Raw genomic sequence first — 21,213 nt, forward strand, 5'->3', positions numbered from 1 at the left:
GAAATCTTTCAACTTCATATTCATCATCTCCAGCACCACCCCTGTAATGGTTCTCGTGGGCTGAAGGAAGAGTGGACCAAGGTGCAGCGTTTAAAGTGTTCATGATTTAATCCAAAAAACCAAATCGAACAAAAACAACAAACAGGAGAAGGAACGCGAAACAGTTCTGTCTGGTGCAGACACAAAACAGAAAACAACTACCCACAAACCACAGGTGGGAAAAGGCGACCTAAGTATGGTTCTCAATTAGACAACGATAGACAGCTGCCTCTGATTGAGAACCACACCCGGCCAAACACATAGAAATAGAAAACATAGAACAAAAACATAGAATGACCACCCCAACTCACACCCTGACCAAACCAAAATAGAGACATAAAAAGGATCTCTAAGGTCAGGGCGTGACAACCCCAAAAATCAACATATGTGAAAATGGCACGTTTCTACGTTTTGTAGTAAAAAATATATTGGAAACACTTTCCGCTTACATCAACCAATTAGTAGACAATTAGTCAGCAATGCATACTCATAATTGGTTAACATCACATGATGCACACATCTTTTTTTCCACACAACATAGAAACATATCATTTTCACATATGTTGATGTTAGGGTGGTGCTGGAAATGATGAATATAAAGTTKTTTTTTTTWATGTCTCTTTACGAAAACACTAGGACCAGACATCCCTTGTTACTGTAAAAACATGACCCAAACCAATCCCTCAGATTGTGGCCTTTAAAAATTAAGAGCACTTATGAGGCCTTCATTTCCAAGTAAAGCATTTTTCCTCCCAAGAGAAGCAACCATTTCAATCATGTTAAAGTTTACAGCACATATAGCTGATAGGGATCTTAAAGGTGTTGTCTAATCATCTTCTACCTCCCCAGTGCTATATACAGTAAGTGCCTTGTAAAAGTCCAGTTTTATGCAGCAGTGGTGGCTCTCATCTCAGATAACAGTTCAAACAGCCAGAGGCCAAGCCCAGACAAGGCTTGCCAAAAACCCAGACAAAGACAATTGTCACTGGCTACATTCACTGTCAGGAAATCCTCCCCAATTAGTCAACAAGCTGGACATTACCACTGCTACGAGGTAGGGTTGCATTGAGCATGACTTATCGTAGAGTAACAGCCAGTCAAGTCTTTCTCAGTTCTGAGGAACTCTAGCCTTTATAGGTAATAAGACATGTTGTATTTGCCATCATCTACCAAAGTACTAAATAACAGAGCAATTCTGAGCCGATAAGGAAGATATCAACATGTCTCAGTCTGAGCAGGACACAGCTTGCCTTCCCATTCATAATACTGTCATTGTTTGATAGCACTTGTAAAAGCCTTGCCGAAGCTGAAATAATCTGAGCTAATGGCAGGGGATGCCTTGGCAGTCACACCAGAACAACACTTCAACCCAACTGTCTAAACAAGATACCATTAACCGCAAGGGAACCGAGCAAAAGGCTCCCTACCATTTTATAGCAAGCGCAACACAACAGGATGCCTCCATTCCCCAGGTTCACGCTGAGATTTCAAAGGAAATACTGCTTAAAAACAAGAGCATGCAGAATGCATGACTCTAAAATAGTAAACGGCAGCGTGAGGTTGCTCAAATAGCAGTGTCAAAATATAGACACAGAATGTGCTCGCAGCGTATGTATAGCTGGAGGCCGCATCCGAGAAGCATTTCATAAATGTGCACTACAGCACAGAAAAACATGGATACATTTACTGTCTTCAATCCTGAAATGAGCAGTCTGAAAAGTATGGGTGTGATCTGAGCTGCTGTTTGTGAGCCAGCCAGGGGTAGATGCACAGTCAGAGTCTGACCCCCTGGACCGATCCAGCCAGGGATGCCTCAAATAGACAGAGGCCAAGCCTTGTTCCTGTTTGTGATTGGCCCTGAGCTGTAGCCACAGTGGGTACAGACTGGCACTGAGACACTGAGCCAGAGGTCAAAGGGACAAAAAAAATGCTGATATAGCAGCCATTGTGGCCCAGTGGCATGGGATCTACCCAGCGCTGTTCAGACTGTCCAAGAGAATGGGAACTTTCATGAAGGGGCAGCGGAAAAGGGCTTGAGCTGGTCACCATGAGTGTAGCCTATGGGACACAGAGGCAAAATAAACATAATTGGGACTAGGGTTGCACATTTTGGGGAATATTCAGAGGTGCAAACTTTCCGTGGGAATTAACGGAAATATATGCAAATTAATATTAAAACCATTTAAATGTAGATGTTTTTTGCGTTGGATGTATTTACCACATCATACGGAGACAGACACAAATCTTTTACCTTAATAATTTGCAATTAAGTCCTTCCAATAGAAAAAAAAAAGATTTAGTTACAAATTGAAATTGTATTAAATGAGTTGACTCTTCACATGGGATGATTTCACTGAACAACAAAAGAAAGGGAATATAGAATAAATCCCCTAATGATGCATTGCATCTCCCAAAAACCTTTTCAACATACGGTTGAAGTCGGAAGTTAACATACATCTTAGCCAAATACATTTAAACTCAGTTTCACAATTCCTGACATTTAATCCTAGTCCCTGTTTTAGGTCAGTTAGGATCACCACTTCATTTTAAGAATGTGAAATATCAGAATAATAGTAGAGAGAATGATTTATTTCAACTTTTATTTCTTTCATCACATTCCCAGTGGGTCAGAAGTTTACATACACTCAATTAGTATTTAGTAGCATTGYCTTTAAATTGTTTAACTTGGGTCAAACGTTTTGGGTAGCCTTCCAAAAGCTTCCCACAATAARTTGGGTGAATTTTGGCCCATTCCTCCTGACAGAGCTGGTGTAACTGAGTCAGGTTTGTAGGCCTCCTTGCTCACACACAATTTTTCAGTTCTGCCCACACATTTTCTATGGGATTGAGGTCAGGGCTTTGTGATGGCCACTCCAATACCTTGACTTTGTTGTCCTGAAGCCATTTTGCCACAACTTTGGAAGTATGTTTGGGGTCATTGTCCATTTGGAAGACACATTTGCGACCAAGCATTAACTTCCTGACTGATGTCTTGAGATGTTGCTTAATTTCTTGCCTCATGATGCCATCTATTTTGTGAAGTGCACCAGTCCCTCCTGCAGCAAAGCACCCCCACAACATGATGCTGCCACCCCCGTGCTTCACGGTTGGGATGGTGTTCTTCGGCATGCAAGCATCCCCCTTTTTCCTCCAAACATAACGATGGTCATTATGGCCAAACAGTTCTATTTTTGTTTCATCAGACCAGAGGACATTTCTCCAAAAAGTCAGATCTTTGTCCCCATTTGCAGTTGCAAACCGTAGTCTGGCATTTTTATGGCGGTTTTGTGGCAGTGGCTTCTTCCTTGCTGAGCGGCCTTTTACTGTGGATATAGATACTTTTGTACCTGTTTCCTCCAGCATCTTCACAAGGTCCTTTGCTGTTGCTCTGGGATTGATTTACACTTTTCGCACCAAAGTACGTTCATCTCGAGGAGACAGAACGCGTCTCCTTCCTGAGCGGTATGACGGCTGCGTGGTCCCATGGTGTTTATACTTGCGTACTATTGTTTATACAGATAAACGTGGTACCTTCATGCGTTTGGAAATTGCTCCCAGGGATGAACCAGACTTTGGAGGTCTACAATTTTTTCTGAGGTCTTGGCTGATTTCTTTTGATTTTCCCATGTCAAGCAAAGAGGCACTGAGTTTGAAGGTCAGCCTTGAAATACATCCACAGGTACACCTCCAATTGACTCAAATGATGTCAATTAGCCTATCAGAAGCTTCTAAAACCATGACATTTTCTGGTATTTTCCAAGCTGTTTAAAATGCAGTCAACTTAGTGTATGTAAACTTCTGGCCCACTGGAATTGTGATACAATGAATTATACAGTGAAATAATCTGTCTGTAAAAATTGTTGGAAAAATTACTTGTGTCATGCAAAGTAGATGTCCTAACCGACTTGCCAAAACTACAGTTTGTTAACAAGAAATTTGTGGAATGGTTGAGATTTAATCATGGAATGGTCGAGATTTCATGACTCCAACCTAAGTGTATGTAAACTTCCGACTTCAACTGTACAGTTGTGGCCAAAAGGTTTGAGAATGACACAAATATTAATTTCCACAATGTTTGCTGCTTCAGTGTCTTTAGATATTTTTTGTCAGATGTTACTATGGAATACTTAAGTATAATTACAAGCATTTCATGAGTGTCAAAGGCTTTTATTGACAATTACATGAAGTTGATGCAAAAGCCAATATTTGCAGTGTTGACCCTTCTTTTTCAAGACCTCTGCAATCCGCCCCGGGCATGCTGTCAATTAACTTCTGGGCCACATCCTGACTGATGGCAGCCCATTCCTGCATAATCAATGCTTGGAGTTTGGTCAGAATTTGTGGGTTTTTGTTTGTCCCACCCGCCTCTTGAGGATTGACCACAAGTTCTCAATGGGATTAAGGTCTGGGGAGTTTCCTGGCCATGGACACAAAATATCGATGTTTTGTTCCCCGAGCCACTTAGTTATCACTTCTGCCTTATGGCAAGGTGCTCCATCATGCTGGAAAAGGCATTGTTCGTCACCAAACTGTTCCTGGATGGTTGGGAGAAGTTGCTCTCGGAGGATGTGTTGGTAACATTCTTTATTCATGGTTGTGTTCATAGGTAAAATGTTGAGTGAGTCCACTCCCTTGGCTGAGAAGCAACCCCACACATGAATGGTCTCAGGATGCTTTACTGTTGGCRTGACACAGGACTGATGGTAGAGCTCACCTTGTCTTCTCCAGACAAGCTTTTTTCCGGATGTCCCAAACAATCGGAAAGGGGATTCAGAGTAAATTACTTTACCCCAGTCCTCAGCAGTCCAATCCCTGTACATTTTGCAGAATATCAGTCTATCCCTGATGTTTTTCCTAGAGGGAAGTGGCTTCTTTGCTGCCCTTCTTGACACCAGGCCATCCTCCAAAAGTCTTCACCTCACTGTGTGTGCAGATGCACTCACACCTGCCTGCTGCCATTCCTGAACAAGCTCTGTACGGGTCGTGCCCCGATCACGCAGCTGAATCAACTTGCTGGACCTTCTTGGGCGCCCTGAAGCCTTCTTCACAACAATTGAACCGCTCTCCTTGAAGTTCTTGATGATCCAATAAATGGTTGATTTAGGTGCAATCTTACTGGCAGCAATATCCTTGCCTGTGTAGCCCTTTTTGTGCAAAGCAATGATGACAGCACGTGTTTCCTTGCAGGTAACCACAGTTGACAGAGGAAGAACAATGATTCCAAGCACCACCCTCCTTTTGAAGCTTCCAGTCTGTTATTCGAACTCAATCAGCATGACAGAGTGATCTCCAGCCTTGTCCTCGTCAACACTCACACCTGTGTTAACGAGAGAATCAGTGACTTGATGTCAGCTGGTCCTTTTGTGGCAGGGCTGAAATGCAGTGGAAATGTTTTTGGGGGATTCAGTTCATTTGCATGGCAAATAGGGACTTTGCAATTCATCTGATCACTCTTCATAACATTCTGGAGTATATGCAAATTGCCATCATAAAAACTGAGTCAGCAGTTTATTTGTGTCATTCTCAAAACTTTGGCCACGACTGTACATCTGTAAAAAGTCTAGAAACTAAAGCTTTGCTTGTCTTCCTCTCAGGCTTCCAMGTCTTCTCCCTGGACCTCCTCAATGTCCACCTCTTGAACATCAGACTCTGAGGCCTCATCTTCACTGTCACTTTCCAACCTTGTTGAGGACAGCTCGTTGTCAGGCTCAAAAAGCCTCAAATTTGCCCGGGTGGCCACCAATTTTTCAACCCTTGTATTGGTCAGCCTGTTGCATGCTTTGGTGTGTGTGTTCCCAAACAAGGACCAGTTGCGCTCTGCGGTGGCTGATGTTGGTGGGATTTGGAGGATGATGGAGGCAACGGGATAGAGCCTTTGATCCACAAAGTCCATTTCAGCAGGTGGCTGATGAGATATGTTGGCACGACTGCCATATTGCATCTCCATCCCATTGCTTGGATGTGTACTTCGCCAGACTGCCAAGAACCTTGTCCTCATCCAGGCCAAGGAGGCGCGACACAGTTGTGATGACACTATAGACTATAGATGACACTGTTGATCTCTGCATCAGACAGGATGCGCTTGCCAGCATACTTTGGGTCAAGCATGTACGCTGCTGCATGTATGGGCTTCAGGTAGAAGTCTTCATGCTTTTTTATGAATTTCAGAACTGCAGTTTCCTCTACTTGGAGCAACAGTGAGGTGGGCAGGGCAGTGCAGATTTCTTCTCTTACATCTGCAAGCAGTCTGAACATTAGACAGGATGGCATTGTCTCCCTCAATCCGTGCATTGGCTCCTGCTATAGGTTTCAGGAGTTTCAGGCTGCTTACCACTCTCTCCCAAAATACATCATCCAGGAGGATCCTCTTGATGGGGCTGTCCATATTGGCAGACTGTGATATGGCCATTTCTTGGAGAGACTCCTTCCCCTCCAGGAGACTGTCAAACATGTTAACACCACTCCAACGGGTGTTGGACAGCTTCAATGTGGTGCTCTTATTCTTCTCACTTTGCTTGGTGAGGTAGATTGCTGCTATAACTTGATGACCCTTCACATACCTAACCATTTCCTTGGCTCTCGTAGAGTGTGTCCATTGTTTTCAGTGCCATGATGTCCTTGAGGAGCAAAGTCAATGCATGAGGAGCACAGTCATATGGGTGTGACGTGAGGGTAGGACTCCTCCACTTTAGACCAAGCAACCTTCATGTTCGCAGCATTGTCTGTCACCAGTGCAAATACCAATACAAATACTGTGGTCCAAGGTCATTGATGACTGCCTTCAGCTCATCTTCAATGTAGAGGCCAGTGTGTCTGTTGTCCATTGTGTCTGTGCTCTTGTAGAATACTGGTTGAGGGGTGGAGATGTAGTTAATTATTCCTTGCCCACGAACATTCGACCACCCATCAGAGACGATTGCAATACAATCTGCTTTCTGTATGATTTGCTTGACCTTCACTTGAACTCTGTTGAACTCTGCATCCAGCAAATTAGTAGATAAAGCATCTCAGGTTGGAGGGGTGTATGCTGGGCGAAGAACATTAAGAAATCTCTTCCAATACACATTGCCTATGAGCATCAGAGGTGAACCAGTTGTATACACAGCTCAAGCAAGACATCCATCAGCATTTCTCTTTCTACGTTCCACGATTGAGTCAAAAGAAAATCTGATTTCAGGAGGACCATGAGCTGTTCCTATCAATAAGGTGTCTGATTCATCATTTTCACCTCGAGTAGAGGGTCYTTTGTCAGAGGTTGCTTGTTATGAGCGCTAAGGGAACTTCTTGCACTTGGCCAGATGATTCTGCATCTTTGTTGCATTCTTCACATATGATTTGGCAGTTTTTACAAATGTACACAGCGTTTCCTTCGACATTAGCTGCAGTGAAATGTCTCCAGACATCAGATAGTGCCCGTGGCATTTTCCTGTTACAAACTAATACAATTCCATGTACAGATAAATAGTTAAGCATTCAGATTAAACAACTCCTTTGTAAGATAAATGTTTTAAAATGAAACATGTATGGAAACAGGTGAATTAACACTCCTCAGTTAGCAGGCTCAAGCAAGCTAAAACCCACATGGTAGCAAAAAACTAACTAGCAGAAATTGCTAACAAGTTAGAAATGATTTAAACACACTTTGCTGTACGCTACTACTTACTAGTTAACAAAATAATTATGTATGTTGTATAAAATATAGTCACCCCACCCAGTATTGTAATCAAAACTTACCAGAAAGCATGTAGTCCTTGGCTCAGACAGTGTAGTAGTGTGAGCTCAATAGCATCTCATTAGTGTGCAAGATCTTGAGAATTAGCTGTACATGTGATGGAAGAATGCACTGTGCATGCAGAGGATTGCAATTCCATTGAAATGAGGATAGTTTAACCAAAATATGCCACAGGAACTAGAATTGCCTTATGTGTATCACACAAAAAAGGTTCACTGTCATAAGCTAACTTTATTGATGAATTTAAGCAAAATTCCCCAAATTCCAGGACGTAACTTCCCATTGAAAAATTCCAGACATTTACCGTAAAGTTTCCAACCCTAATTGGGACTGCTGCTGTTTGTCTAAAACTGCTGCTGTGAATTAACCAGCGTATTTGAGGAGTTCTATGAGCTGCACAGAGTATGATCATTCATTCCAAATAGTCATGGAGAGGGATTGCTGTGCACAGTGCCCTTTGAAGGCAGTTTTATATTGGCTTCATTAAGCAAACCAGCCCAATGAAGGGCTCAATACAATGAAAAACAGATGAGGGTTCTGGAGTGAGGTCATTTGTCTTTGGGTGCGGCATTGCTATTAATTATCCCTGGGCCTTCCTTGTAAGGGATATATGGGAGAAATCCATATGATGTTTGAGGTATGTAGCAAAGAACACATCCATCTTCACATGTTGTCTACATATTCACATCACTCCTCCGAGAAGGACATAAAACAGGAAATTGACATTTCTCCCAGTTACAGGTCTAAGAGGTCACTGACCCTTGGCCAGCATTAGAGCAGGAAGAGTTTGAGAAAACGTGGCGTCAACTGCAAAGCAGAAGACTTAACAAAGGTAAATTAATTCCCTCTGCCAGACCAAGGATGTGAACCAGACAGCCGTGTGTAAAGGCAGAGAGAAAAGCAAAAACAGTTCCCCCTAAAAATTAGCCTTATTTATAAAAGGTGTACTCGGACTTCTGTATTGGGCGTATGTATGAATTGGAGAATTTAAAAAATCTATTTGGTTTGTGCTTTCTCAAGTGTGACTTCAACACCTCCCTCTGGAGAGGATGAAGAATCCGAAAGTATGGCAAAATTTGGTATGAAGGGACATTGGTCTGTTTAGGTGGACTTGGAAAACACTTGACAAAGACTGATAAATTAGAAAATGTCTGAACAAAATGTTTGTACAGGCTTGACAGATATTGTACAGTATATTGAGTGGTCAACCACAATGGGCCTACAAGTGAACCGTTGAATATGCTTCAAAGCATGTAAAGTGCAATGCACATAACATCTGGAGAATGCATTGAAGGAATGAGATAGTCACCCTTTTTGACTCATGGCTCATCTTTAAGAGCTCAATAAAAAAAACAGGGCCAACTGTCTATGGAAATAAAGGTTAAAGCCAAAAATGTGGCTGTTGACAATATTGACCAAGTGCTTGAGGAAACATATCAAACATATCAGATGCTAGCTTCCCTACACTGGCTTCCTGTTAAGGCAAGGGCTGATTTCAAGGTTTTACTGTTAACCTATAAAGCGTTACATGGGCTTGCTCCTACCTATCTTTTCCGAGTTGGTCCTGCGTACATACTTACACGTACGCTACGGTCACAAGACGCAGGCCTTAATTGTCCCTAGACCTAGAATTTCTAAGCAAACAGCTGGAGGCAGGGCTTTCTCCTATAGATCTCCATTTTTATGGAATGGTCTGCCTACCCATGTGAGAGACGCAGACTCGGTCTCAACTTTAAGTCTTTACTGAAGACTTATCTCTTCAGTAGGTCATATGATTGAGTGTAGTCTGCCCAGGAGTTGTGAAGGTGAACGGAAGGCTCTGGAGCAACGAACCGCCCTTGCTGTCTCTGCCTGGCCGGTTCCCCTCTCTTCACTGGGATTCTCTGCCTCTAACCCTATTACAGGGGCTGAGTCACTGGCTTACTGGTGCTCTTTCATGCCGTCCCTAGGAGGGGTGCGTCACTTGAGTGGTTGAGTTACTGACGTGATCTTCCTGTCTGGGTTGGCGCCCCCCTTGTTGTGCTGTGGTGGAGATCTTTGTGGGCTATACTCGGCTTGTCTCAGGATTGTAAGTTGGGGTTGAAGATATCCTCTAGTGGTGCGGGGGCTGTGCTTTGGCAAAGTGGTGGGGTTATATCCATCCTGTTTGGCCATGTCCGGGGTTACATCGGATGGGCCACAGTATCTCCTGACCCTCCTGTCTCAGCTCCAGTATTTATGCTGCAGTAGTTTATGTGTCGGGGGCTAGGTCAGTTGGTTATATCTGGAGTACTTCTCCTGTCTTATCCAGTGTCCTGTGTGAATTTAAGTATGCTCTCTCTAATTCTCTCCTTCTCTCTTTCTTCTCTCTCCTCGGAGGACCTGAGCCCTAGGACCATGCATCAGGACTACGGGCATGATGACTCCTTGCTGTCCCAGTCCACCTGGCCTTGCTGCTGTTCAGTTTCACTGTTCTGCCTGCAGTTATGGAACCCTGACCTGTCCCCGGATGTGCTACCTGTCCCAGACCTGCTGTTTTCAACTCTTAATGATCGGCTATGAAAAGCCAATGACATTTATTCCTGATATTTATTTGACCATGCTTGTCATTTATGAACATTTTGAACATCTTGGCCATGTTCTGTTTAATCTCCACCCGACAGCCAGAAGAGGACTGGCCACCCCTCATAGCCTGGTTCCTCTCTAGGTTTTTCTAGGTTTTGGCCTTTCTAGGAGTTTTTCCTAGCCACGTGCTTCTACACCTGCATTGCTTGCTGTTTGGGTTTTAGGCTGGGTTTCTGTACAGCACTTCGAGATATTAGCTGATGTACGAAGGGCTATATAAAATAAACTTGATTTGATCCAGGACAATGGAAAATGCAAGAAATGCATTTAAAAGGCGCAATCTGATTTTGTATTTGATTTATTAGGATCCCCATTAGCCAAAGCCAATGGTGACATCTAGTCTTACGGTGGTTAGACAACAGAAATTGCATTACAATTTACATACAGTACATTTAAAAACATTAACATGTAGTGTGTGTGTGCATCTATCAGTTACACATACAGTGCATTCGGAAAGTATTTAGACCCCTTGACTTTTTCCACATTTTGTTACGTTACAGCCTTATTCTAAAATGAATTAAAATAGGGGTTTCCCTCAATCTACACACAATACCCCATAATGACAAAACAAAAAACAGGTTTTCAGAAATGTTTGCAAATTGAAATATCACATTTACATAAGTATTCTGACCCTTTACTCAGTACTTTGTTGAAGCACCTTTGGCTGCGATTACAGCCTCGAGTCTTCTTGTGTATGGCGATACAAGCTTGGCACACCTGTATTTGGTAAATTTCTCCCATTCTTCTCTGCATATCCTCTCAAGATGTTTGATTGGGTTCAAGTCCAGGCTCTGGCTGGGCCACTCAATGACATTCAGAGACTTGTCCCGAAGCCACTCCTGCATTGTCTTGGCTGTGTGCTTAGGGTCGTTGTCTTGTTGGAAGGTGAACCTTCACCCCAGCCTAAGGTCCTGAGTGCTCTGGAGCAGGTTTTCATCAAGGATCTCTCTGTAAGGATCTCGCTGCTCCGATCATCCTTCCCTCAATCCTGTCTAGTCTCCCAGTCCCTACCGCTGAAAAACATCCCCACAGCATGATGCTGCCACCACCATGCTTCACCGTAGGGATGGTGCCAGGTTTCCTCCAGATGTGATGCTTGGCATTCAGGTCAAAGAGTTCAATCTTGTTTTCATCAGACAAGAGAATCTTGTTTCTCATGGTCAGAGTCCTTTAGGTGCCTTTTGGCAAACTCCAAGCGGGCTTTCGTGTGTTTTACTGAAGAGTGGCTTCCGTCTGCTGAGATGGTTGTCCTTCTGGAAGGTTCTCCCATCTCCACAGAGGAACTCTGGAGCTCTGTCACAGTGACCATCGGGTTCTTGGTCACCTCTCTGACAAAGGTCCTTCTCCCCTGATTGCTCAGTTTGGCCGGGCGGCCAGCTCTAGGAAGAGTCTTGGAAGATGTTTGGAACCACCATTTAAGAATGATGGAGGCCAGTGTTCTTGGGGACCTTCAATGCTGCAGAAATATTTTGTTACCCTTCCCCAGATCTGTGCCTCGACACAATCCTGTCTCGGAGCTCTACGGACAATTCCTTCAACCCCATGATTGGTTTTTGCTCTGACATGCACTGTCAACTGTGGGACCTTTATATAGACAGGTGTGTGCCTTTCCAAATCATGTACAATCAATTGAATTTACCACAAGTGGACTCCAAATAAGTTGTGGAAACATCTCAAGGATGATCAATGGAAACAGGATGCACCTGAGCTCAATTTCAAGTCTCATAGCAAAGGGTCTGAATTCTTATGTAAATAAGGTATGTTTTTAAATTTGTTATAAATGTGCAAATAAAAAATAAAAAAATGTTTTAAATTTGTCATTATGGGGTATTGTGTGTAGATTGACAAGGAAAAGTGTTATTCAATCCATTTTAGAATAAGACTGTAACGTCACAAAATGTGGAAAAAGAGAAAGGGTCTGAATACTTTCTGAATGCACTATATATGTTCCTCTCAAGTTCTTGGCTCTTTCCAGAACAACTACCTTGTCCTTGAACCTCAGGAACTTGATCCCTATCGGCCTGGGTTTGTCACCTGGTGGGTTTTCCAGTCCTGTGGGCGAGCTCCACCTCAATCTTCCTGTGGTCAATCTTCAGTTTCTCTGAGATCATTTCCATCATTTTGTGCTCAGACTCCGTCCAGGTCTCATGTGGATATTCTGAGATTCCATCCACAACCATGTTGTTCCACCTTGATTGTCCCTCGAGTTAATCCGATTTCTCCATCATTGTTATCACGTATTCACATACAGAACTGATGTCCTTTYTCAATGACTTACAGATTGCTGTCATCTTGCCATTCTACTGTTTAAACTCATCGAGCTGACCCTGGGAGCTCGATGAGTTCTTCAAGTCCTGGACCTCTCTGGTCAGGTTGTCCATTATTTTAATAGTTGACTCAACCAGTATTTTAACAAAACACTATTTTCTTGCTGTTGTAACAACTGCTTGTAGAACTATTCATGTTCATTTAAAAGATCCTTCACCTGTGATAGACACACCACTGTCCTCAACGGTACTCCCGCCGATTTTGGTCTTTGTCATGGTAACAATGTAGGTTTCGCTGTTTCTCCTCACAGTTCCGTTCCAGACAGGGCAGGTCACAGGGAAGATTGAAAAGAATAATAATAACAGCAGGGATCCAGACAGCCACAAATCTGGGACAATCCGCAGTCTTGAGGAATATAATTTATAAATGCCTCTCTTATTTCTTACCCCATCAGAAACCAAACTACAAAGATGTTGCACTCCATTGTTTTATTGTAAAAAAAAAACTGTATAGCCTCAAAACATGGTATAAACTATTATTTTGAACTTATAGATGGTCAGTCCTTGCATCCATAGATCCATCTGGTTCCATCTGGTTACGTGGTTACATTTCTCCAGCCCCTAAACTGTTTACCTAAAAAAGTGGTGGGGTGACCGGGTTGAACTGTAGATTGTCCCTTAAAACCTCCCTGGGATAGGGGGCGGTATTTTCACGCCCGGGTGAAAAGCGTGCCCAAAGTAAACTGCCTGCAACTCAGGCCCAGAAGCTAGGATATGCATATTATTAGATTAGGATAGAAAACACTCTGAAGTTTCTAAAACTGTTTGAATAATGTCTGAGTATAACAGAACTGATTTGGCAGGCGAAACCCTGAGCACAATCCATCCAGGGATTTTTTTTTTTTATAGRTCAATCTGTTTYCCATTGGCAAGCCCGTTTTAATAGAAATATACTTGTAGTTCCTATCGCTTCCACTAGATGTCAACAGTCTTTACAAATTGGTTGATGTTTTTCTTTTGAGAAATTAAGAAGTAGCCATTTCCTTTCTGGGTGTATAGCCAAGTGTACTCTTTTGTTTGGGATGCGTGACCTGAAGCTCGCTCCACTTTCATTTTATCCGCTATTGAACGCAGTTTATCCCGTCTTAAATTGTATTGATTATTTACGTTTTAAAATACTTAAAGTTGGATAAGGAAAGTTGTTTGAAATGTTTGAACAAAGTTTACAGGTAACTTATTAGATATTTTGTAGTCATGCTGGGCGAGTTGGAACCAGTGTTTTTTTTTAATCAAACGCGCCAAATAAATAGACATTTTGGGGATATAACGACGGAATTAATCTTACAAAAGGACCATTTGTGATGTTTATGGGACATATTGGAGTGCCAACAGAAGACGCTCTTCAAAGGTAAGGCATGAATTATATCGTTATTTCTGAGTTTTGTGTCGCGCCTGGCGGGTTGAAATATGATTGTCATGTGTTTGTTTGATGAGGTGCTGTCCTCAGATAATCGCATGGTTCGCTTTCGCCGTAAAGCCTTTTTGAAATCTGACACGGTGGCTAGATTAACAATTTGGTGTATTGCACTTGTGAATGTATGAAAGTTAAATATTTCTAATAAAAATACAAATAAATTGCGCTCTGCCATTTCACCGGATGTTGTCAAATTGATCCCGCTCACGGGATTTGATCCATAAGAAGTTTTTAACCTCTCTAGGGTACGTGAGACGTTAGCGTCCCACCTCTTCAACAGCCAGTGAAACTGCAGGGCGCCAAATTCAAATACAGAAATACTCATTATAAAAATTCAGAAAACAAAACATATTTTACATAGGTTTAAAGATTAACTTCTTGTGAATCCAACCACGGTGTCAGATTTTAAAAATGCTATACGGCGAAAACATAACTTACGATTATTTGAGAACATAGCCCAGGAGACAAATCATTAGAAACAGTAACCAGCCAAGTAGAAGAGTTACACAAGTCAGAAAGAGATATAATTAATCCCTTACCTTTGATGATCTTCATATGGGTGCACTCAGAAGACATTCATTTACTCAATAAATGTTCCTTTTGTTCGATAAAGTCTCTTTATATCCAAAAACCTCAGTTTTGTTCACGCGTTTTCTTCAGTAATCCACAGGCTCAACGCAGTCAAAACAGGCAGACAAAAAATCCAAATTGTATCCGTAAAGTTCATAGAAACATGTCGAACGATGTTTATATTTAATCCTCAGGTTGCTATTAGCCTAAATAATCGATAATATTTCAACCGGACAAAAACGTCGTCAATATAAAAGGTAAACAAGAAAAGCACTCTCTCTGGTAGCGCACATGAAAAATCTCTGTGACACGGCAGGTCCACTCATTCAGACTGCTCTTATTCCCTCATTTTTCAGAATACAAGCATGAAACAATTTCTAAAGACTGTTGACATCTAGTGGAAAGCATAGGAACTGCAATTTGAGTCCTAAGTAAATGGATACTGTAATGGCATTGAATAGAAAATTACAAAAAAAAAAAAGAATCCTCAATGGATTTCTCTCAGGTTTTCGCCTGCCATATCAGTTCTGTTATACTCACTGTCACGCTCACTATCCTCAAACTCCCTGTCATAAATCGACCAAGGCGCAGTGTGCATGTAGTTCCACATCTTTTAATGAAAGTGAAACCGAAACAACCAAAAAACAAACAGGTAAACAGCAAAGAACATGACGCAACCGAGGTGCACACAAACACACACGGAAAAKAATTACCCACAAAACACAGGTGGGAAAAGGCTACCTAAGTATGGTTCTCAATCAGAGACAACGATAGACAGCTGCCTCTGATTGAGAACCACACCCGGCCAAACACATAGAAATAGAAAATAGACTGCCCACCCAAATCACACCCTGACCAAACCAAAATAGAGACATAAAACGCTCTCTACGGTCAGGGCGTGACACTCACAGACACTATTTTAACAGTTTTGGAAACTTTAGAGTGTTTTCTATCCAAATATACCAGTTATATGCATATCTTATCTTCTGGGCCCGAATAGCAGGCACTTTAATTTGGGCATGCTTTTCATCCAAAATTCCAAATGCTGCCCCCTACCCTAGAGAAGTTAAAAGGAATGACAATGGTTATAGGCTAAACAAGGAATTAGAGTTTGACCGATATGTCACGCCGTGATCATAGAGAGCCCTTGTTTCTCTATGGTGTAGTAGGCCAGGTCGTGACTAGGGGGTATTCTAGTTTATAATTTCTATGTTGTGTTCTAGTTTTATTTTCTATGTTGGTGTTTTGTATGATCCCCAATTAGAGGCAGCTGGTAATCGTTGTCTCTAATTGGGGATCATATTTAAGTAGCTATTTTTCCCACCTGTGTTTGTGGGATATTGTTTTGTGTTTGTGCATGTGCACCACGTAGTCACGTTTAGTTGTTCGTTTATCGATATATTTTGTTTAAGTTTCTCTTTGAATTAAATATGTGGAACTCAACATCCGCTGCACCTTGGTCCCGTTCTTACGACAGCTGTGACACGATAATGATTTTTCAATGCCGAAATCCGATACCGATTATTGGAGGACCAAAAAAAGCCGATAGCGATTAATCGGCCGATTAATATATATATATATATATATATATATATATATATATATATAAATAATGACAATTACAATTGACAATGACAATTACAACAATACTGAATTAACACTTTTATTTTAACTTACTAATACAAATATATTTAGTCTCAAATAAATAATGAAACATGCTCAATTTGGTTGAAATGATGCAAAAACGCAGTGTTGGAGAAGAAAGTAAAAGTGCAATATGTGCCTTGTTAGCTTTTTTACGTTTAAGTTCCTTGCTCAGAACATGAGAACATTTGAAAGCTGGTGGTTCCTTCTAACATGAGTCTTCAATATTTCCAGGTGAGAAGTTTTAGGTTGTAGTTATTATAGGACTATTTCTCTCTATACCATTTGTATTTCATATACATTTGACTATTGGATGTTCTTATAGGCACTATAGTATTGCCAGCTTAATCTCGGGAGTTGATAGGCTTGAAGTCATAAACAGGGCTGTGCTACAAGCATTGCGAAGAGCTGCTGGCAAATGCAGGAAAGTGCTGTTTGACTGAATGCTTAAGAGCCTGCTGCTGCCTACCACCGCTCAGTCAGACTGCTCTATCTAGACGTAATTATAATATAATAAACACACAGAAATACGAGCCTTAGGTCATTAATACGGTCAAATCCGGAAACTATAATTTCGAAAACAAAGCGTTTATTCTTTCAGTGAAATACGGAACCGTTCAATAGTCTAAATATTGCTGTTACATTGCACAACCTTCAATGTTATGTCATAATTATGTAAAATTCTGGCAAATTAATTACGGTCTTTGTTAGGAAGAAATGGTCTTCACACAGTTCGCAATGAGCCAGGCGGCCCAAACTGCCGCAAATACCCTGACTCTGCTTGCACAGAACACAAGAGAAGTGACACAATTTCCCTAGTTAATATTGCCTGTTAACATGAATTTATTTTACCTAAATATGCAGGTTTAAAAAATATATACATGTCTATTGATTTTAAGAAAGGCATTGATGTTTATGGTTAGGTACATTGGTATAACGACAGTGCTTTTTTCGCGAATGCGCTTGTTAAATCATCACCCGTTTGGCAAAGTAGGCTGTGATTCGATGATAAATGAACAGGCACCGCATTGATTATTTGCAAAGCAGGACAAGCTAGTTAAACTAGTAATATCATCAAACATGTGTAGTTAACTAGTGATTATGTTAAGATTGATAGTTTTTTTTATAAGATAAGTTTAATGCTAGCTAGCAACTTACCTTGGCTCCTTGCTGCACTCGCGTAACAGGTGGTCAGCCTGCCATGCAGTCTCCTCGTGGAGTGCAATGTAATCGGCCATAATCGGCTTCCAAAAATGCAGATTACCGATTGTTATGAAAACTTGAAATCGGCCCTAATTAAATCGGCCATGCCGATTAATCTGTCGACCTCTACAAGGAATGCTCTGACTCTGTCATATATTGGTCTGAAAAGCCATTGATACAGACGTGATAACATTGTTAAGCAATAAACATGCTATATCTGTGCTTCAGACACATCCTTTGCAACACAGACAGACAATCATTATGGCACTCAAACTAGAAGACAGTTGTTCAAGCTAGAAGACAGTTGTTCGACAAGGCATGCTTCCCACATACTAGATCAGCACTAGCCGCCTCTCAGCTGTTCCTCCTCAAAGTGCTCTGAATTTATGTCTTGATACTTCACATTGCTTAGGTCTCTGCATGAGAGGCATAACCCCTATGCATTCCTTTAGGAATGATGCATGCAGCAATTTCTGCTGGCACCATTGTATACAAATTGTATGCTCACTAGTTGGCTAATCACATGTGAAAACGTCTTCCCGAAAAGTACATTTCAATGTTATGCTTATAATGTTCCTTCAGACTTTGAGGCTACATTTGATTTTGTATTAATTTAGTAGCCTATAGTGACATGTTCACACATTAATCCCATGTAACTAACATCATGTGAACGTGATGCTATTTTATGGTAGACTACACAACATAATCGTTGTGTCTGTTACATTGTAACAAATTATACGTGCTCTGTATGAAGCCCTAACAGCTCGTGAAATCAGCAGCTCGGCTAAACAAAGCTATCAGCAAACTTGGTAAAGTTATTGAATTGTTATAGTCAACAACGAAACACCCATTAATTGTCTAAAACAGTACTGTGAATTACTACAATATAATGTAGAGTTTAATATGCGGTCTTACCTGTCGAGAATCTCCTTACAAATTACTTTGTTGTAAACTGTCAGACTTGTATCAGCGCAGAGCAAATCCAGAAAAAAACATGCCTGGGAACTTGCAAGCAATGAACAAAGTTTTCATTACGTTTTCTACAGCGAGATATTAGCCTACTGTTTTATAATTTGTTCGAGCTTTGTCCCTCCATAGGGTGCCCAGGTTGACGGGGTATTTAGCAAAAACGTAAATAGTGACTTTCTGTAGCCTACTTCTGAGTCTCGTTTACTTGCTGATACTGAGCTCGTATTTCTCCCGTTGGATAAGGAAATGGAGCATGCTGGGGGAAGAAAAGTGGAAAAGCTTAGTTTACTGACTCCTACAGGCGTGATACGAACGTATATTTAGGAATTTAATGTTTGGAGGGACCGCTATATTCCAAAACTGAACCGTTAATTTTGTAACAATCCTTGTTTTTGCCATTGAGTGGAATTGATGTAATATGACTCACAGATCGTATCCCGTAAAGTGAATATCTGAAAGCCAACTCTTAAGTCCTAGGGAATTTAAGTATTGTTAAACAATGGATTATTCCTGTCAAATAACATAGGTGACCTTTCAGTGTATTGTCACAAGCAACATTAGTAGAAATAGTCTATAGGTAAACCAAATGCCTAAACCCCAATGTTGTTTTATAAGTTACTACTGTGCTACTACTACTTTGATCCATAAAATACAGTTGAAGTCGGAAGTTTACATACACCTTAGCCAAATACATTTAAACTCCGTTTTTCACAATTCCTGAAATTTAACCCAATAAAAAGTCCCTGTCTTAGGTCAGTTAGGATCACCACTTTATTTTAAGAATGTGAAATGTCAGAATAATAGTAGATTGAATGATTTATTTCAGCTTTTATATCTTTCATCACATTCCCAGTGGGTCAGAAGTTTACATACACTACATTAGTATTTGTTAGCATTGCCTTTAAAATGTTTAACTTGGGTCAAATGTTTTGGGTAGCCTTCCACAAGCTTCCCACAATAAGTTGGGTGAATTTGGGCCCATTCCTCCTGACAGAGCTGGTGTAACTGAGTCAGGTTTGTAGGCCTCCTGGCTCTCACATGCTTTTTCAGTTCTGCCCACACATTTTCTATAGGATTGAGGTCAGGACTTTGTGATGGCCATTCCAATACCTTTGACTTTGTTGTCCTTAAGCCATTTTGTCACAACTTGAAGTATGGAAGTATGCTTGGGTTTTGGAAGACCCATTTGCGACCAAGCTTTAACTTCCTGACTGATGTCTTGAGATGTTGCTTCATTATATCCACATACTTTTCTTTCCTCATGATGCCATCTATTTTGTGAAGTGCACCAGTCCCTCCTGCAGCAAAGCACCCCCACAACATGATGCTGCCACCCCCGTGCTTCACGGTTGGGATGGTGTTCTTCGGCTTGCAAGCCTCCCCCTTTTTCCTCCAAACATAACGATGGTGATTATGGCCAAACAGTTATATTTTTGTTTTATCAGACCAGAGGACATTTCTCCAAAAAGTAGGCTCTTTGTCTCCATGTGCAATTGCAAGCCGTAGTCTGGCTTTTTTATGGCGGTTTTGGAGCAGTGGCTTCTTCCTTGGTGAGTGGCCTTTCAGGTTATGTCGATATAGGAGCCGTTTTACTGTGGATATAGATACTTTTGTACCTGTTTCCTCCAGCATCTCCACAAGGTCCTTTGCTGTTGTTCTGAGATTGATTTGCACTTTTCGCACCAAAGTATGTTCAACTCTAGGAGACTGAGCGGTATGACGGCTGCGTGGTCCCATGGTGTTTATAATTGCGTACTATTGTTTGTACAGATGAACATGGTACCTTCATGCGTTTGGAAATTGCTCCCAAGGAGGAACCAGACTTGTGGAGGTTATACATTTTTTTCTGAAGTCTTGGCTGATTTCTTTTGATTTTCCCATGATGTCAAGCAAAGAGGCACTGAGTTTGAAGGTAGGCCTTGAAAAATATCCACAGGTACACCTCCAATTGACTCAAATTATGTAAATTAGCCTATCAGAAGCTTCTAAAGCAATGACATCATTTTTTGGAATTTTCCAAGCTGTTTAAAAGGCACAGTAAACTTAGTGTATGTAAACTTCTGACCCACTGGAATTGTGATACAGTGAATTATAAGTGAAATAATCTGTCTGTAAACAATTGTTGGAAAAATGACTTGTGTCATGCACAAAGTAGATGTCCTAACCGACTTCCTAAGTGTATGTAAACTTCCAACTTCAACTGTAAATGCATTTGACTTCCCTTTAGGCCTACGACATGAAGATATTAGATACAATACAGTAATACAACATTTGCTTTATTGGTTCATTTGTCTGCATATTATTTTGACTCTTATTTTTCCAGGTAAGTTGACTGAGAACACATTCTAATTTACAGGAACGACCTGGGGAATAGTTACAGGGGAGAGGAGGGGAGATGAATGAGCCAATTGGAAGCTTTGGATGATTAGGTGGCCATGATGGTAAGAGGTCCTGATTGGAAATTTAGCCAGGACACGGGTTACTCTTACAATAAGTGTCGTGGGATCTTGAGTGTCCACTGACATTCAGGAGACCCGATTAACGTCCCACCAGAAAGATGGCACCCTACACATGGCAATGTCCCCAATCTCTGCCCTGGGTTATTGTTTTTTTTTTTCAGACCAGAAGAAAGAGTGACTCCTACTGGCCCTTCAACACCCCTTCCAGCAGCATTTGGTCTCCCATGCAGGGACTGACCAGGACCAACCCTG

General features: G+C 41.4%; 1 long non-coding RNA gene across 1 annotated transcript in view; it reads right to left on the minus strand.

Moving 5' to 3' along the window:
* LOC111962604 (uncharacterized) overlaps positions 1-18,753 on the minus strand; it is a 31,624-nt gene extending 12,871 nt beyond the window's left edge. Inside the window, exon 1 of the long non-coding RNA XR_002877127.2 lies at positions 18,449-18,753. This is a non-coding gene — a long non-coding RNA (uncharacterized lncRNA). The remainder of the gene's footprint in view (positions 1-18,448) is intronic.
* Positions 18,754-21,213: the final 2,460 nt, after the last annotated feature.

This window comes from Salvelinus sp. IW2-2015, linkage group LG4q.1:29 (genome assembly GCF_002910315.2).
Source record: "Salvelinus sp. IW2-2015 linkage group LG4q.1:29, ASM291031v2, whole genome shotgun sequence".
NCBI classification, from domain to species: Eukaryota; Metazoa; Chordata; class Actinopteri; order Salmoniformes; family Salmonidae; genus Salvelinus; species Salvelinus sp. IW2-2015.